Here is a 19,936-nt window from a genome sequence, read left to right as displayed (position 1 = left end):
CAATTTGCTTCTTTCCCCCAACCTTCTCCATCACGAAGGCAAATGGGATCATAAAATTTCCTCCTTCCTCCCATATAGTGCCCTCAGGATTGTACATTTTATTACTTTTTCCACTTCAAGGTTGAACTTGATACTCATTTTAACCTAGAAATTAGTTTTATGGTGTGGGTTAGGATTGGGGTGCAAAGGCACATAGCATAATTTTCCCTAAATACTGTCTGCCTGGGACTTTAGATCTCCCTAGGGTTGACTAAAGGGGTGTGCTGGCAAATGTTCAACAATAAACTCTCCAAAAAGTGTTGACATGACACACTTTTAAGTTTAATCTGCATTATTAATATTTCTCTGTCATTTTCTTATCATCACATCAATACAATGAATAAAGACCTGATTTGTAGTATTTGCCAGTTTCCTGAAAATGTAATAATTGGCTTTCAAGGTAGGAATGGCAATCATGATCTCCGATAGAGGAAAAGCAAAAGTTGGCCTAACTGAAAGAGATAGTCAGGGAAACTATGTTTTGCTAACAGGTACCAGAGACAGTGAATTAATGAAACATTTTTTATAGCAAGTTACTCTGATGAAGGCCTCATTCTCAAATATTTAGGGAACTGAGTCAAATTTATAAAAACAACAGCCATTCCCAATGGATACATTATTAAAGGACATAAACATACAGGTTTCAGAAGAAGAAGTCAAAACTATCAATAGCTGATGGATATGGCTGGCTCCTTTTCCACAGAAACTGCATGCCTGGGATAATGACTGTGAGAGCCAGGCTGGGAATTGAACTGGTGGTTGGGGGAAAGCCCCTTCTAGAGTTCTTGTGCCTATCTGTCTGTTAAGGGTAAAGGAAAGAAGAAAGAGGGAAAAAACCTCTGCCTTTATTTTATAGTTTGAATTTCCTACCCAGAAAAATTCACTTCTCTTACTACCAATAGAATGGTGACCATCAGTTAACAGCCATATCAACTCCTCCGTAGTCTTTCTTTATAGAGGGCTCAAAATTCCACCTATCTTTTCATTTGCCTCCAACTGCTCTGCTTCATTTTGACTCTGCCACCATCACCATCACCCTCCCCTCCAGCAAACTCATGACCAGGAAGCTGATCACGTTGGAGACTGCTTCAGCTTTGGTACTCATATTTCATCCATGCCCTCAGTTCCTTTTGCCCCTGTGATTAGCAGGCTGGAGAGCAGAGCCCAAAGCCCCACTTTATAGAGGGCTTAAAATCTCAGCTGTATTTTAATTTGCCACCATTTGCTCTGCTGGGTTTTGACTCCAACATAATCATCACGCCACATGCATTCTCTGGTACCTTTCTTTCTTAGCCCCACTTTTCAGCTTTCTTTTTTGAATTGTCTTCCCCCATAAAATTGTAAGTGCCTTGAGTTCAGGGACCATTTTTTTTTCTTATTTGTATATGCAGCACTTAGCACAGAGCCTAGACAGTAGTAGACACTTAATAAATATTTATCATATTGCATTGTATTATAACCAAAATCTATGTCTATATTTCTAAATCAGTGTGATTGGAAAGAATACTTCCTGGTGGTGTGTTTATTGGAGGGGAGAATAATGATGATGGTGGTAGAGTCAAAAGGAAGCAGGACAGTTGGTGGTCAATGAAAAGACAGGTGGAATTTTGATCGCTCTGTAAATACTGAGTTGTCTAATCTAACTCAACTACTAAAAAAAAAAGAGGCAATGGGTGAATCACCTTATCTCCAAAGGCATCATCTTCCATTAAGTGGAAAGATGATATACTCACTGTCTATCTTACAATGTAAATTCAAGAACCAAATATTTTTATATAAAATATATGTGAATGAAAATACCTTTAAAAATGCAAAACAATTCCATAAATTAAAAGCAAAATAAATAAAAATTAAAAATATTATGGAAATTCTTGTTTATTCCATAAGTTAATAATTAAATAAATATAATTTTTTTAAAGAGATAATGTAAAGATTCAGAAACACAGACTATCCAAGATAGAAGTGGCAATTTAGTCAAACAGATAACTGAACAAAAATGTTCACTAGCATTAATATCATATCATAATGAATAGAAAGGTGATTTGAAAACTAGGAAGATCTGGGTTCAATTTCTGTCACCAGAATATGCTAGCAGTATGATCTTGGGTAAATCTTTTGACATCTCAATGCTCTAAACAACTCTCTAAAACTATAAGTTATAGAAAAGGTACTGAACTATATTGGTAGAGTTTCCACACCAAAGCATTGCCTTTACTAATAAAATCACAGTCTCTACTCCTATCCTTACCATTGACAAATGGTGATCCAGTCTTGACTTGAAGACCTCCAGTGGAGAGCCCACTGCCTTCCAAGACCATCCATTCTGCTTTTTGATGGCTCTATGTATGAGGATGTTTTCATTAAGTCAAACATAAATCTGATTCTCTGCAACTTCCACACATGGTCTCCTTTTCCTCTCTCTGGGTCTAAGCGTCCCTGTTTTATGTGAAAATCTTTCAAATACTTGAAGATCTCTATGATATCTCAGATCTGCTTTTTAATATCTGTGTGATTAAAAAAACAAATTAGTTTCTATAAAATGAGAGAGATGAACTAGAGTAACCCTCCTGTTCTAAATCTATTATGCTATGACCTCTCTTTCCTGTGTCTTCTTCATGCTAACATATTTGATTCCTTTACAAAATCTTCATATTCAATGACTTCTATTTGATCTACTCGACAAAATGAACAGAACCAGCAGGGCTGGAGTCATCTCAATCTAGCCTTTGAAAACCAATTTTTTAATGATTCTTTAAAAAAGTGTATTATTTATTTATTTTAAACATCCTTTTCTTTTTAGATCATCCTTTTAATTTAATATATTTTTCTTTTCAAATTTTGTATTCCAGATTCTCTCCCTCCCCCCTCACCCAGTGAGAAGGCAAACAATATGATATCTATTATACATGTAAAATGTTCAACACATATTTCCAAATCATTCAAAAACATTTCTATATTAGCCATATCACAAAAATAAAAGAACAAATAGAGAAAATTTTACTTTAATTTGCACTCAGAGTTATCAGTTCTCTCTCTGGAATTAGATAACCATTTTTTTCATCATGAGTCCTTTGGAACTTTCTTCGATCTTACAGCAAAGTCTTTCACAGTTGATCATTATCACAACATTGCTATTACTGAGAACAATGATATTTGGGTTCTTCTCACTTCACTTTGTGCCTTCCTAGGTTTTTTTATGAAAGCATTCTGCTCATTATTTCTTATAGCACAATAGTACTCTCCCACAATCAAGTGTTACAACTTGTTCAGCCATTCCCCAAATGATGAGCATCCCCTAAAATTCTAATTCTTTACTACCACAAAAAGAGCTGCTGTAAATATTTTTGTACATATGTATCCTTTACCTTTTCTTTTGATCTTTTGGGGGCAGAAACCTAGTAGTGATATTGCTGGTTCAAAGGCTAAGCACAGTTTTATAGTCCTTTGGGCAGAGTTCCGGGTTCTTCCGAAGAATGGTTAGACCCGTTTACTACTCCACCCACCATTCATTAATGTGCCTATTTTACCCCATCCCCTCTAGCATTTGTCATTTATGATAATTGTGAGGTGATACCCCGGAGTCTTTCTAATTTGTTTTTCTCTAATCAATAGTGATTGCGAACATTTTTTCATATGACTATTGGTGGATTTTATTTCTTCTTCTGAAAACTGAATGTGTATTTTTTTGACCACTTATCTATTGGGAATGACTTATTTTTACAAATTTGACTCAGTTCCCTAAATATTTGAGAAAGGAGGCCTTTATCAGAGAACCATGCTTAATTACTTCACTATCTCTGATACCTTTTAGCAAAATGTAGTTTTCCTGATGATTATCTCTTTCAATTAGTTCTATTTTTGCTTTTGCCTTATCTGACATCATGATTGCAACCCCTACTTTGAAAGGAAATTGTTACATTAGGAGGGATTGGGAAAGGCTTCCTGTAGATAGTGGGATTTTAGCTTTCCATTATGCCATGTTACCTCTGGAATAACCCTGCCAATTATCCCCAGTGGGACTCAGAAATGAAGGGAAATTGGGGTGTTTTGTCAAGTTTCTAGACCCATGGGAAATGTTGGCTCAGGTAGAAACTATAGCAACATTATGCTAGAGAATGTCAGATTGTGGAGTCACTCTAATAACCACAAATGTTATCAGTGACAAAAACCATTTGAAGATGATAGGGAAGGTTTGCATATAAAGGATAGAATGGTCATGAAAAAAATTAGATATATTTGATTGTGCCAAATTAAGAAGCTTTCCTATAAAGGATCAATGGAGTTAGGATAAGAAGGGAAATTGTCAATTAGGAGAAAAAGAGTCTTTGCATCAAACATCTTGGATAAAATCAGATATTCAACTTATATAAAAAAAATCAATCCAAATTTATAAAACTAGGAGCCATTCTCAGATAGATAAGTGTTAAAAAATATGAACAGTTTTCAAAAGAACTGGAAACTATTAGTAACCATATGAAAAATTATCCCAAATCAATAATATTAAAAGAAATACATATTTAACAGTTTTAAAATTCCACCTTACATTAAGGAAATTGGAAAATATGACAAAAGTTGTTAAAAAAAAGTAATGTTAGAAGGTTTGTGGAAAGATGGATTAATATTGGAGCTTTCCCCAACCTTCCCCATCACTAAAGCAAATGGGATCATAAAAGTTCCTCCTTTTTTCAACATACTCCCTTCAGAATTGCATATTTTATTAATTTGTCCACTTCAAAATTGACCTTGATGCTCATTTTAACCTGGGAATTAGTTTTAGGGTGAGGTTAAAGATTGGGGTGCAAAGGCACATAGGGTAATTTCCCCTAAGCCCTGTCTAGGAGCTTAGTTACAAAACTTCCTAAAGTTCACCCCAGGGGGTATGCTGCCAAATATTTAACAATAAACTCTCTAAAAATTTAGAGATGACACACTTTTAAGTTTAATATGCATTATTAATATTTTCTCCATTACTTTCTAATCATCACATTAATACGATAAACAAAGACCTTTGTAGTATTTGCCAATTTCTAATGTATAAATGCTCTAGTTAAAAATGTAATACTAATGTCTTGTCTCTGTTGATTATTTTTCATGTGTCCTGAACATAGCTTGTTTATACACAATTATTTGCATTGTGTGTTCTCTTCCCCATGGGGTTGTGAGTTCCTTGATGGCAGGAATTGTCTTATCCCTTTCTTTGTATTACTAGGACTTAGCTCAGGGCTTAGCATGTAGTAGGTGCTTAATAAATTCTTTGGTTGATTGATTCTGAATGAATTTATTTTGCATATACTTACAAGTGTGCATGATTTCTCCTCCGCAAAAACATAACCTCAACAAAATACAGGGTCTAGCACATAGAAGGTACATAATAAGCTTTTTGGCTGATTGAATTCCCAAGTGACATTTACAAACTAAGTGACTATAGACAAGTTCTTTAACTTCTCAACCCCAGTTTCCTAATCTGTAAAATGGGGACAAGTACTTGAAGTATCTCATAGGGCTTCAGGGAGGATTAAATGAAAAAAATATAGATAGAACTTTACAATTATTAGTTATTTTTTTTGTGGTCATCTGAAACCGATTTCCACAATATCCAGTGTAGGAAGCAATAAGCACCTTTTAGCATTAGTGTTATGACATGCAGAAAATGTTAAGGAAGTTGAAAAAAAATTAACATTCCTGCTAAAAGTGTTTTTATCAAATGCTTATTGAATTTTACAGTAATGTACTATGAGGAGTCCACCCTCCTTTTGACATACACACAGGAATCCTTTAATTTCTCCTTTGTTAGTTTATTTTTCTTAATCTAGGACCTATAAAATGAGTCATTAGAAAATCAGCTTCTTAATGCTCAGTAGGAATCATCCTTTCTCAGTGAATGTGAACATTTCCAAGTATTATGACTAAATAGAAATATGTCAAAATTAGAGGTGATTAAATTATTGGAAAGTAAAATAAATGAGGTGAATTTAATTCTCTGTTTAACAGAGATGCAGGATAGAAAAACCCTTTCTGCTTTGGCTCTTGTTGAAGTTTCCCATCATCTGAGTCTCTGCTACTTTAATAAGAAGAAGGCAGTGACTATTACTCAATCTTTTGATGATAAATCTTGGTCTTGCATTATAATGTCCGGCTGTGACTAGAATCAGAGAATCAGATCACAGGTCACAGAATCAGAGAGATGCAAGGAACTTTGGGAGCCATCTGTCGCAATCTCCTCACTTCATAGATGAAGAAATTGAGGCTTAGGCAGCGGAAGCAGCTTGCCTAAAGTGACATAGCTGGATATGTCGCAAAGCTGGGACTAGAATCCAGCTCTCTTGAATGCCTGGTCAAATGTTCTTTCTACTCTGCTAATCTGCCATCCAGAAAACCTTTCTAAATAATATAATTGGAAGAACACAGGATCAGGAGAATGTGAAGGTAGTGTGGTGTAATGGAAAGAAGGCTGTATATGAACTCAGAAGATGTGGGTTCAAATCTTTATACTGATGTGAGTTCCTGTGTGGTGTTGGACAGGTTACTTAAATTCTCTGAAATTCAGCTTCCTATTCTGTAAGATGAGACCGTTTGGTTTCAATGCCCTGTGATAACTTTATGGTCCTTTTAAACTTCCAGTCTATGATCCTATGATCTCAGGAAAGTAATTCTCTTCTTTGGCCATCAGTTTCCCAATATGTAAACTTTTTGGTCCTTTTAAGCTTCTATTCCAGGGTCCAGGGTGGGGAACCTGAGGCCTTGAGACCACATATGGACCTCTAAGTCCCTAAGTGTGACCTTTCGACTGAATCCAAACTTCACAGAACAAATTCCCTTAATAAAAGGATTTGTTCTGTAAAACTTGGACTCAGTCACTGTAATAGCAATGGAATTTAAAGATCCCCCTGTATTGGCTTGGTTTTTGGTTTGATTATGTTAAAACCCAGAGCTTGTGAATCCCACTTGTAGGATGGACTTGTTGACGTCAAAAGAGAGGGCTGAACTGGGAGGAGCTGGTGACGTAAATTTAGAGAGACACAAGCAAAGAGGGAGGCAGAAGAACTCTTTGGAAGCAGCATCTTGGAGGCAGAGAGAGACTGAGAGGATTTCTGAGGGCCAGTTTGAATTGCCCAGGACTTTTGAGAGCTGCCACCCAGAGCTGCCAAGAACTGAGGAGACATGGCTGTTATGCTGGTACTTTGTCTGTCTGTTTTGATGTTGTTTTGCCAGATTTGTCCACTGGTGAAGGACAGTGCTGTTGTTGCATAGGTCTTGGAACCTTTCTGTTGGCTCAGAAGCCCTGAAGAAGGATTTTCTTGTTGTATGTTTACAGAAATCCTGGAAAGGGGTTTTGCTAATGTTTTCAGGGGTCCTAGGACTGTTCTGCAGACAGAGGATGAATTAATGAAGAGACTAGCAATGTATCTTGTGGCCTTGCTAAGCTTGGTCTCCCCAGGAACAAAGATTGCTAAGAACTTGCCTTGGGTCGAGATGAAGAAAAAACCTCTCTTTGGGTATTAAATGCTGTGCTTAAGCTTGTTGTAACTCTGGGGTAGATGGCCTATTCAGTTGTAATCCCAGGGTGGGGAACTTTTTACTTTTTTGTGCTCTGTGATTGAACAAATGAATGTACGTTACTTATGATTGGAAACTAATCTCCATTTGAGAAGAGGGGCTTTGTGGTTGATTAAATGAATGTGCAGCCTACAGGTGGAGTAGTATTTAGAAGAGGGATTTTGTGATTGATTAAATGAATATAATGTCCAGGGGTGGGGTAGTACTTGAAAATTATTGAATTACACTTGGTAAATGCTGTATTTTGAATGATGTTATATTTTGATTTTCTCTGTTCTTAATTTTTCACTGAATAAAATGGAGAGCACCTATGCTGGTATTTTGAACCTTGGGAAGTTGCCTTTGCTTGGCATTACAGTCACAAGGCCCATACCCAAGGACCTAGAAGGCCACATGTGGCCTCGAGGCTGCAGATTCCCCACTGCTGTTCTAATCTATGATCCTATGATCTCAGGAAAAGCATTTCTCTTCTTTGACCCTCAGTTTCCACGTATGTCAAACGAGAGGGTTGGAACAAATTATACCTTTGTCTCTGAGGCCTCTTCTATCTTTCTGGTTCTGAGGCTATGAGGTAATCCAAACTCTTAATTCATAAATGAAAGTTGGGATCATACCAGGATCCTTCCTACTTGAGAATTCTATAAGTATTATTCCAAGAGCGCTACCCTGACATTCTCAGCTAAAGAAAAGGGACACTTATTGAGGAGAGTTTCAGTTCTCAGGAAGCTGAATTGAAGTACTCTTTGAACTCATTGGTCTGACTATACACACTGCCATCTGCCATCCAAGGTACAGACTGCCTTCCTCCCAAATACTCCCAAGTCTTCTTAAAGATCCTAAGCAAGACTCACTCTAATTTCTCTAATCCATTATAAGCATTTGTCAAGAGACATATTTGTCTCCTTTAAACATGCATGTATAATAATAATAATAATAGCTAGCATTTGCATCATGGTTTAAGGTTTAAAAAGCACTTTGCAGATATATCATTTTAGCATCACAAGAACCCTAGGAGATAGGTGTTATTATTATCCCCATTTTACAGATGTGGAAACTGAGGCAAAAAAAGTTGAGTGACTTATCTAGGGTTACACAGATTGTAGATATATGAGGTCTGATTTGAACTGAGGTTTTCTTCACTTCAAACCTGGCTCTTTATCCACTGTGATACTTATTGGGCCTTCTTGAAGAGTGGCTTACACAAGGATCCGGGATATTTTAAAGATCCCTATCCTTTTATGGAAACCTAACAATTTCCCATCCTAACCCACCTACTGCTTTTTATCAGGGAAAGTATGTGTCAAAATGTGGTTCAACAGAATGGGCGATGGAATTTCAGTCCTAGGACTACACTTAAATCATGGATCTTAAAATCCATCTGCTGCCTATCATGGCAAAGTAATACTTTGCTCCTTGTATCGGCCGATCAAGTGCCTTTGAATTTCACCTTTGATTGTGTCAAGTCTTTGTTGGAAACAGTATACATTGTGTTTGCCCATTGGAGGCCTTCCTTGTCCTTAATAGGGCTAAGGTCCTCACATGGAGCCCATGGTGGGAGGAGTTTGCTGAAAGAATAGAACGGGAAGGGTGGAACAGGAAGGAGCAGAGCAGATAGAAGCCCAAGCAGGAGTTGGGACCAAACAGAGCCAAGAGAAAGAATGTTTGAATGTTTCGTCTGTTGTTTTGGGTTGGGGTTACTTCGTCAGACAGAAGCTCTGTTGAATTGTTACTTCGTCAGACAGAAGAGCTCTGTTGAATTGTTACTTCGTCAGACAGAAGCTCTGTTGAATTGTTACTTCATCAGACAGAAGCGCTCTGTTGAATTGTTACTTCATCAGACAGAAGCGCTCTGTTGAATTGTTACTTCGTCAGACAGAAGCATTCTGTCTGTTGATTTGTGTTACTTTTTCAGACAGAAGCATTCTTTCTGTTGACTTGTGTTGATTTCTTAGACAGAAAGTGAATTGAAATGATAGTACTGGCAATGTGTCTAAATATTGTTGTAACCCTGCTGAGATTTGTTTTCCTAGAAATAGAAACTGGGAAGAGTTTGGGATGGCTCAGTCCCCATGAGCTGTGATATGCAACAGGTGTGGAGAGCTGCCTACCTGTGAATCCAGGTAAGAGCTTGGGACCATGGAAGAGTTGCCATAGGGTTTTGAAATCACCCATGAGTTGAGATGAAAGAGAACTTTACTTAGGTACTCAGTGCTGACTGATGATATAGCAACTTACTGTGACCTGGGGTAGATGGTGTTTGTACTTTCTGATCACCTCTTAAGGATGATTGGAAGCCAGCCTCAAGTCAAGAGGAAAGAAGACTTCACATGGGTACTCTATATTGATTGAGGAGGTTGTGACTTGCTGAATGATATGTTTGGTTTAAGACTATGTGGCCACCTTAGTAATAAGTTGTTATGTTATGTTCTTGTGAATGTTGTGCTATTTAGTTCCTTGAATATTTTGCTTTAGTTTATTGCTGAATAGAGAGCTCACTATACTATGCAAATAGATCCTTAAAGTTATTCACAGCTGCAGGCCTCAAGAGAGCTGCTCATGACTAACTTTACACTACCTGGGTGACTTTGGCCTTCCTTCTGTTCTTCAACATTCCATCTCCTTTCTCCAGAGTTTTGCACTGGCCATTCTACATGTCTACAAGGTATTTATTCCTTACCTCCACCTCAAAGAGTCCCTCTTTTCCCACCATCTTCTGCATGAAACTTTTCTTGATTCCCTCTAATGGCTAGTGCCCTGCCTCCTAGATTACTTTGTACTTACCTACTTGGTATATACTAGTGTTTATTCACTTTATATTTATGCAGTGTAGGTTTATGTATGTTCTTGTCATCTTCACCATTAGAATGGATGCTCTTTTCACCTATGGATTTATACAGAAATATATGGGAACCTAGGTGGCACAGTAGATTGAGTGCTAGGCCTGGAGTCAGGAAGGCATGAGTTCAATTCCAGCCTCAGACACTTAGTACATGGGTGACCCTGGGTAAGTCACTCAAACCTATATGCCTCAGATTCATCTGTGAAATCATCTGGAGAAGGAAATGACAAACCATTCCAATAAACTCCTAAAAGGGTCACAAAGAGTCAGACATGACTCAAAACAACTAAATAACACCAAACAACAGTGCCTACAATGTGCCTAATGAATGCTTTGGGGCTGGCAGGTGGAAGAGGCAGCTAGGTTGCACAGTAGATAGCCTGACATTGGGAAGAACTGAGTTCAAATCCAGCCTCAGACACTTACTATGTGACCTTAGGCAAGTCACTTAACCCTTCTTGCCTCATCTGTAAAATGAGCTAGAGAAAGAAATGGCAGACTACTCCAGTATCTTTGCTAAGAAAACCCTAAATGGGGTCACAAGCAGTCATACATGACTGAAACAAGTGAAAAACAATGTATATTATATACTTGCCTGGTACAAAGCTTTGTTTGAAAGTTCCACCATTTTGCCTTATACTGAAAGATAAAGGGCAGGTGTTTGCCTAATAACTTCTTGGATAGGCCATATTCAAGAGATAATACAAGGGGGCAGCTAGGTGGTGCAGTGAGTAGAACACCGGCCCTGGAGTCAGAAGGACCTGAGTTTGAAACTGGCCTCAGACACTTAGCACACACACACACACACACACACACACACACACACACACACAAACTAGCCATGTGACTTTGGGCAAGTTATTTAACCCCAATTGCCCTTCAAAAAAGCAAAAAAGAGATAACACAGGATTGTTATGAAGAAAGTACTTTGCAAATGCAAGAGTATTATGTTAATTGTGGTGGTGGAGGTAGTTGATGTTATTAATATGGTTTAGGTTTTTGTGGTGGGTTGAATTGGCGTTGCCTTGACTACTTTTATGATTAGAGAAAATGGATCTTTGTGAATAAAATGCTGGTCTTAGAATCCAGGGGACCTCTGACTCTGTTACAAACAGACTGCATCACCCTGTATAAGTCATTTAACCTAGGCAATGCTCTTGAAACTATAAATCAAAAGACAGGTGCTGATCTTCATTATAAAAGGGGATTTCTGTCAAGGAATTCCTCACACCAATGAAATCACATACATAGTAAAAAAGTATTCATATTTGGTAATAATAATGTCTATCATTATCATTAAAACAGAAGCTCAAGTTTCTGGTAGGGGATGATATGTGATTAAAGGACTCCTCAATCTCTTTTGACTGTATGATCCTACATGCTAAAGGGACATCTTATAGACCTCTTTCTCTTCAAATAAGGTCCACCCAAGGCTTTTTTGGAAGTGGAAAAGGCACATCCCCCTTTTTGTAAAGAAGACCTCAGCTCTGCAGTATGTGCTGTGGGACAAGATTGAGCCATGGTGCCTTGCTGAGGGACTTCCATTCTTTCCCCCCAACACTATTTGAATTTACAACAGACATTACATAGAACATAGTATGAGTCAATTGTTCAGAGAGGAAAATCTGTAAGATGTGCTTCTGAAGGGTTAATGGAATATAAGATCTTCCCTGTACATTAATAGACCTATGTGACTACACGTGTTCCCTTTTTCTCCTTGGAAAACGGTCCATGTTCCCAGGTCTAAAGGCATATAGGTATTTTGCCTTACATACATACACACATACATACATGTGTATGTACATACATACATGTGTGTATATACATATATGTATATATGTGTGTATATATATATACATAGCACCTGCTCATATCACATTGGCAATACAACTTCATTTACCAGAAAGTATCGCAAAAATGACTAAGTCGGAGCTCAACATTGAAGACTAGTAGAATCAACACGAACATTAGCTTCTAAGCACCTAGAGGGCAGAGAATACCTTTCTTTTTCTTATTCGTATCCCTAGGACTTAGTACATTAGGCACTCAGTGTATGTTTATTATATTGAATTGAATTGAATGTGCTTCCTAGTGACCTCTAGAGAAGAGTAAATAAGGTTGGAGGAGCAGAGAGGATCCAAATTGTGGAAGACCTTGAATACTAAGAAAAGAAATCTTGATTTCAGGTTAAAAAAGGACTGTTGTTTTTCTGTTGAGGAAAAAGAAGCTGTGATTAAATTAGTACTTTAAAAAAGATCAATCTGATCAATCACTGATATCAGCGCTTAGAATGGAAGGAAGGAGGGATGAGCCTGAGGGTAGAGAGACAAACTAGTAATATTTGGAGTAGTCCAGATGTGAGACAGTCGGGATTTGGGCTGGGTGGTACCAATGGAAATGGAGAAGAAATGGCACAGGTTGTAGGAAGATGGAATGAATATGACTGATTACATAAGGGAGAGGAAAGTGAAAGGATGAGTCAAATATCATTAAGTACTTGCTGAATTAAATAAAATCTAATTAAATTGATGTTAAAATTAACTGAAAATGGAGAGGTGGAAGTAGATAAAATGAGAAAATTAGAGAACTCGTACCCATGTAGTGCCAAACACACTGATGAAAAGTTTAAAAAAACCTATCTAATCACCCAAATGTTTCCATTTTTCCAGTTTCAATTCCATTTAAACTAAAAAACACTTATTAATTGCCTACTGTGTGCAAGGCATGGTTATGTGTTAGAGACAAGACTTGAAACCTTTTATCTGAGCTCAGCCCTCATTCTACTATATCAGTCTGTACCCCTAATCCAAATGTCAACAGATCAAAATTTTAAGTCCCATTTGAAAATTTATTCTGTATTTTGGTGCCTTTTTTATTTGTTGAAAATTGTGTTAATGGTGATTGTATAAATTCCAGCTTTTGTTCTGTGTATATGATGAATTCTGCACTCCCTTTCTACCCTTGAAATCCCTTCCTTAAACAGACATATCTACATATAGCCTCCAAAGTTGGTCTTTCCAGACTTCCTGACAAACTCTGCATAACCATCAGGTAATTCATATTTTTGTTTTATGGACTTTTAAGAATAATGTTTTTAAGTGCATCAGATAAAATGCATGAGATTACCAAGAAAAGCAATTAGATTGAAATGCAGTTGTTAAATACATATTCATATAAGTTCACAGGCCCTGGGCCTTGATGACTGACCAATGTCAAAGGAAGCTGGTTAGCCTCAGAGGTCACTTCTGGCCCTCAGTTATTGATTTTTGCTGCCATTAGGATCTATGATTTTTTTGTTGCCCACAGAGGAAGATGATTTGTGGTTGACAAAGATCATCTCTGTGATCTCCTCCTTCCATACTGTGGGCCATCCCTTTCTCTCGGAGATCGCTTTAACCTGCATAAATCAGGGTCTATCCCTTCTTTTTGAGGAATTGCATATCACCAGTCATCTTTGTGCAGAGTTACTGAAGTTTAAGTACAGCCACAGCAATGAAAGAGTTAACAGAACTGGAGGCTGTCAGACTGAAATGCTGGCACCAGATGGTATTGTCAAATAGAGGTATAATTGCATTTAAAAAAAAATCCCTTCAAAATAGTTTCACAAGCTTTAGGTAACTTAGATGACATTTACCAGGCTCTGGAAATCACTTAAATGGGTACAGAAATAAAAGGATTACCGAGGAAAATGTCACCATCTGAATTTGTCTTAGGTCTTATTGAACTGAGACATCTGAGACTCTTGTTAATACTTTGCAACTATTTACGGCACAACAAATGGAATGTGTCATCACTCCATTCAAGTCAGCATGTTTCTCTGGGTGGGTCTCATGAAGTGCTTTAGAAAAGGATTCAAATGGATTTTTTGGTTTAAAATAGGAAACATGTGGGGGGAAATACCGATTATTTTAAATATGAACACAGATACTCACTGTAGCTTTCAGAGAAATGTAATTAATGTCATTAAAACCTACCTCCCCACCCCCATCCTTGATCATTTTCAGTCATATTTGTTAATTGGATGTGGCATAACAAGAACTAGATTTAAAAAAATATTCATACCATTTGGAAAGGCTACAGACTTTCAAGGGTAACCTTCGGAGATGATAGAGATTTAAGGTATAGTAAATGTGAAGGGTTCATTGAGATATATATCCTAAACTCTTGATTTACACATAGCACTTTTGGCCAATGGGGACCTGCCCTGTAATTTCATGGTCATAGGTGAATTCTGGGAGAGGAAACTCCTTTTAACAATGCAGATCCTCACCTTCTCTGCAAGTCTGGGCCTTAGAAAATTGCCTACGGCACAAAGGTTTTAAGTGATTTTTTAGTGTCACACAGTATATGTCAGAAGCTAGATTTGAACTCAGGTCTTTAAGCTTAATAAATACTTGTTGATGGTTTGACACCTGCTTACGAGGGCAGCTTTCTTTCTACTAGGCCACACTCCCCCCACCCTCTCTTGCATACATACATATGCACACATATGCCTCTCTGTAGGGACACATATAATCCGCAATATTTATAGTACTACCTTAAAGGTATTGCATTTCTCTGAAAAGAGTTCTCCAGTTTAATACCTGGGGTTGCTAAAAAGTTAAAACCCTTTTCCTTTTAGACCTGCAGTGAGTAATCTCTCAAAGAGCCAGTTTTGTTTCCCAACCTTGTGATTCAGTTCCTTACTGCTCCTCCAGATCCAAGGTTACCTACGTTCTCCTTTTTCCTTGAAAAGGTTAGGTCCAGAAGGAATTATAGATAGTATCTGGAAGACAGGTGAGAGCTCCTAGAACAGGGGCGGGGAAACTGGGGCCCTCTAGGTCCTCAAGTGTGGCCCTTTGACTGAATCCAAACTTTACAGGACAAAGGGGAATTTGTTCTGTGAAGTGTGGCTTCAGAGTAGGAGTAGCAAGGGATTGGATCATCATGATGTGGCTCAAATCTGGCCCTTTTCTACGACCTTAAGTCATTCAGACTATAAAACTTCCCTAGCAACCTCAAGCAGAAAATATGTATTAGGGGAACTCTGACCACTTAGGGTAGTATTAAAAGTATGGAAGGCTGCATATATCCCTGGAATAGGTGGGAAAAGGGATTTCTGAGATTACCAGGCAAACTCCAGAGGGGGTGCAAGATAAAGAGGGTGATTTTGGAGAAACTACCCGAGATTAAGCCCCAGACATGTAAACTCTGAGCTTGGAGTCCTGGGCTACTTCCTACATGTAGAATAATAAAAATAAAGTCAGAGTTGAAGAAACTAGAGATGCCATCTAGTCCAATGTTTTTCACTTTACAGATATCCAGTAGAAGTAAAGTATGTTCCCAAGATCATAAACTAGTTAGAGGCAAAGTCATGACTACTAGCAGCAGCAGCAGTACTAGTAGTAGTAGATAACATTTAATTTAGAACTTTAAGGTTTGTAAAGTGCTTTCTATATGTTATTATTTGATAAACCCTATATAAAGAAGATTGATTTCCTGACACTAGGAGTGTCAAAGGTCCCTGAACTTCTGATAAAGGCATGTTCTAAAGACATGTCCTATGGACTAGATAGCTTTTTATGGACTACAAAATATGGGTTCTTCAAAGACCATTTTTTTTAGGGTACAGTATATATCTGTCACTTGAGGCAGCCTCAACCAGTTGACCACAGCCTTCAGTGTGCATCTAAGCAACACAAGACACCTGCTGCTGATTTCTTCTTTGGGGACACATGAAAAAAGAATCCAAGCAGAGAATAATAACTCATTCATGCAGAAAAATATCTCCCAAGAACCCTTGATGCTTCATCCATGCTGTTGGCCTGCTGCAAGATCTCTACCCTGCCTTCCTTTTGTCTCTCCTTTCATCTCCCTCCTTCCCCACTCACCTTCTATCTGTTGCTTTGCATTTGCATATGGCAAACAGCCAGTTTTATATGCTTTGGCAAAAAATTCTAATGCCTTCCACCCTTACATATGTGGTAACTGCAAGCAGCCTCTTTAGGGGGGAAAATGAAGAACTAGTCACACTGGCTGTCTCCTCACTCTTTCATCATTTCACTCATTCACCCGTGCATCAATCATCCCACACCTCTGTAATTCTGTCACATTGCCTTCTCAATTGTTCCAATTACAGGGAATGCAAGGACTTGGTAATTTTTCAAATTCTTAAAATATTCCATGGTCAAATGTAAAACATGTCTGAGTAAACATGGACAACAGGTGCAGGAGCTGAATCAAGATGAGGAGGCAGCATGCAGGGGTTGGCACGAGGAGATAAAACATTTTGTGAACCAAGTCCCTTGGCTTTGAGCCCTATTGTTAAGATCACCAAGGAAGGTATTGGAAATAAGCTCTCACAATGTTGAGTCCACACCTGGAATAAATACTGTGTAGGTCTGTCCACTGTGCCTTAAAGGAGACATAATAGAGCTGGAGAAGATCCAAAGGAAAGTAATTAAAATGATGAAAGGAATAGGGAGGGAATGCTGCTACTGGGGGATAGGCTAAATCCTTCAGAAGTCTTCATTCTGGAAAGAGCAAGTCTGGAGATCAGGAGGCAACATGATCAAAGCTGAAGAGATCATGAAGTGGCTGACTACAGTAAGCATGATACACAGCAATCACCAGGATACTTGGACACAACCCTTTCCCCCTAAAAACCTAGAAGACAAAATAGAAGTCCTATCTTTCGTGGCAGTGATCAATCTTGAGGGGATCACTGTCCCCACGAGGCGGCAATGCTAAAAGTGTTCATTGATTTCCCACAATTTAAGTTTAATTCATGGATGGTGATTCATATCAGACTATTTAGGGAAAGATTCCCTGAACTTTTCTTTTGTGCCTTATTTTTTCATTATGAACAAATTGCATATGAAAAAAAAGAATGTAAATATTTATATTAGTCTGACTTCTCATCTTTGTTAATTTTCATATGGAAGGAAGGATAAAAAAATTTTTTAGTAAGCTCCTACTATGTGCCAGATGCTGCTAAGAACTTTAAAAATATCATCCCATTTGATCTTCACAACAACCCAGGAGGTGGAGGTAATATTATGATCCTCATTTTACAGAGGAGGAAACTGAGGCAGACAGAGGTAAAGTGATCACACGGGATCACACAGCTAGTATGTGTAGGAACCTTCATTTGGACTCATGTCTTATTGATTCCAGTTCCACTGTGTGACCTAGCTATCTCTGCCATATAAATGCCTTATAAATCTTTCTGTGTCTATGCTGCTATTTTTGTGAATGTCCTTGCTACCTCCTCAACTAATACTGTAATTATTAAATCTTTCCATCCCTGGACCTAGTTCCCAAACCTGTTATTTTTCATTTCTTTATAGTATAATGTTCCAATGTCCTAATACACAAAAAAATTTTTTCACCATTTTTCTAACGTTCGACATTTAAGTGACCTATGACCCTTTTAAAGTAAAATTTTTTTGTTCAAGAGTCAGTGCAGTATAGTGGAACTGCAGAGAATTAAAAGGAGACCTACATTTTGGTCCAGGGGCTTTCTATGCATTTTGTAAATTGTAAAACACCATGTAAATGAGAACTGTAATTAAATCAGTTCTCTAAATACTATTAAGTGCAGGACACTTTTTATCTTTCTTCAGGGTTTTGTTGCATCTGTGATCTCACTGATGTTAGTGTTCCCTTGCAAAGTGAAGATCACAGACCCATCCTGGCCTCCCTTTCCTGGCACCTCTTCTCCTTATCCCCTATATCAGCCCCCACACGTGTACTGGACATTTAAGACTGACTGGTTGTTGGTTAATTTTGATTGAGTATATGGAAAATAATGATTCAACTTAATTAAATTAAATTTAATTTCCTAGTTTCTTGTAGAATAATTGTGATTCATTTTATAGGTAATTGTGCTGAATAGGGAAAATAAATAGATGAGGAACATGAAGGGAAAAAAAAAACATGAACCTTGTTGAAGTTCACAGTTCCAAATGCACATGAAAAAATGGCAATGATTATCTTCCATTTAGCTTAACTTCTAGTGATCCTGATGCGTATTTGACCAGATTAAAACAAACTCTAATTGTAACCAAAATTACTAAGGCATTTATAAACAAAACAATACAAATTTCAAATGAAACTATTGAACTTTTAAAAGTGAAATGCAATAAACCGAAACAGCATCCCCAGATGCTGACTTAAGAAGGAAAATAAAAATCATTATTTTCCAAATGATTTTACAGTATCTTATAAGAGGAGTTACTATGTGAATGAATGAAAAAAACAATAACAACATTTACTAAGCACTTATTTTTGTGCTAGGAATGGTGCTAAGTACTAGACATGCAGATATAAACAAGCAAGGTTGTTTTTGACCTCAAGGAGCTTACATTCTAAGAGTGAGGGATAGTACATTAAAAGGGACTAGAAGGGGAAATATGGTGAAGATACACTGTGGGAATTTGGGAATAACTAGGAAGCAATATGGAGCTCTAATTCTTGGCATTATAAGGTGAAATTTCACCTATTAGAGCCCAGCATCTTAGAGGCAGAGTTCAGGATCTAGAGAGAAGGGTATACATAAATACATACATATCTATATCTATATATCTAGATATCTAGATATGATAACCCAAATGCAGGTATCAAATTTCCTGGAAGATCAAGAAGATACAGTATTTTTTTTTTATAAGTAATTGGGGTTAAGTAACTTGCTCAAGGTTACACGGCCAGTTATTTCTGGGTGTGGTGCTAAGTATCTGAGCCCAGATTTGATCCCCAGGTCATCCTGACACTGGGGCTGGTGCTCTTACTCTCTGAGCCCCCTGGCTGCCCTGAGATACAGTATTTTTAAAAAATAAATTACAATATATTTTTGATAGTAGAGTCACATCCTTTTCAGCATATATGCATTCACCATAGTGTTAGATTAAAAAAATAAAAATTTATTTTGAGTGATGGTATATATCTGCAATCTCCACTGCCAGAGGAGTCAGAGGCTGGGGATCACTTGAGTTTGGGAGTTCTTTGCTGAAGTGGGGCTAACATAAATTGAGTATCTCTACTAAGTACAATACCAATATGGTGAGCCCTCAGGGATGGAGAGGCACTAGACTGTCTTAATATGGAGTGAACCAGACAAGGTTGGAGAAATGGAACATGTTAAAACTTTCATGCCAGTCAGTTTTGGGATTGGGCAAGTAAAAGCTTGAAACCCTTAGAGAGAGATAAGGAGAGAGAGGTGGGGGGGGGAGGGAGAGAGAGCTATTACAACAATGATTTACCTTAAATATTAGACTTTAAAAATGTCATATGAAAACATTTGTAGTAAACATTTAAAACTCATTTAAAAAAATCCTGCTAGAGTCCTATTGAAGTGGTATTTGAAGGCAAGTCAAATCACCAAATGCTTAATATATGTCAGACACTACGTTAAGTTCTAGGGGGTACAAAGAAGGGTAAAAACAGTCCATGTTTTCAAGGAGCACACAGTCTAATGGCTCTGGCTCTGTTACTTGTGAATTTGTCCACATTACTTTGGATTCA

The sequence above is a fragment of the Petaurus breviceps genome, unplaced genomic scaffold (assembly GCF_028583685.1).
Source record: "Petaurus breviceps papuanus isolate PSGF00001 unplaced genomic scaffold, PetGlider_PUasm1.0 128, whole genome shotgun sequence".
Lineage (NCBI taxonomy): Eukaryota > Metazoa > Chordata > Mammalia > Diprotodontia > Petauridae > Petaurus > Petaurus breviceps.
This window is presented reverse-complemented; position numbering follows the sequence as displayed.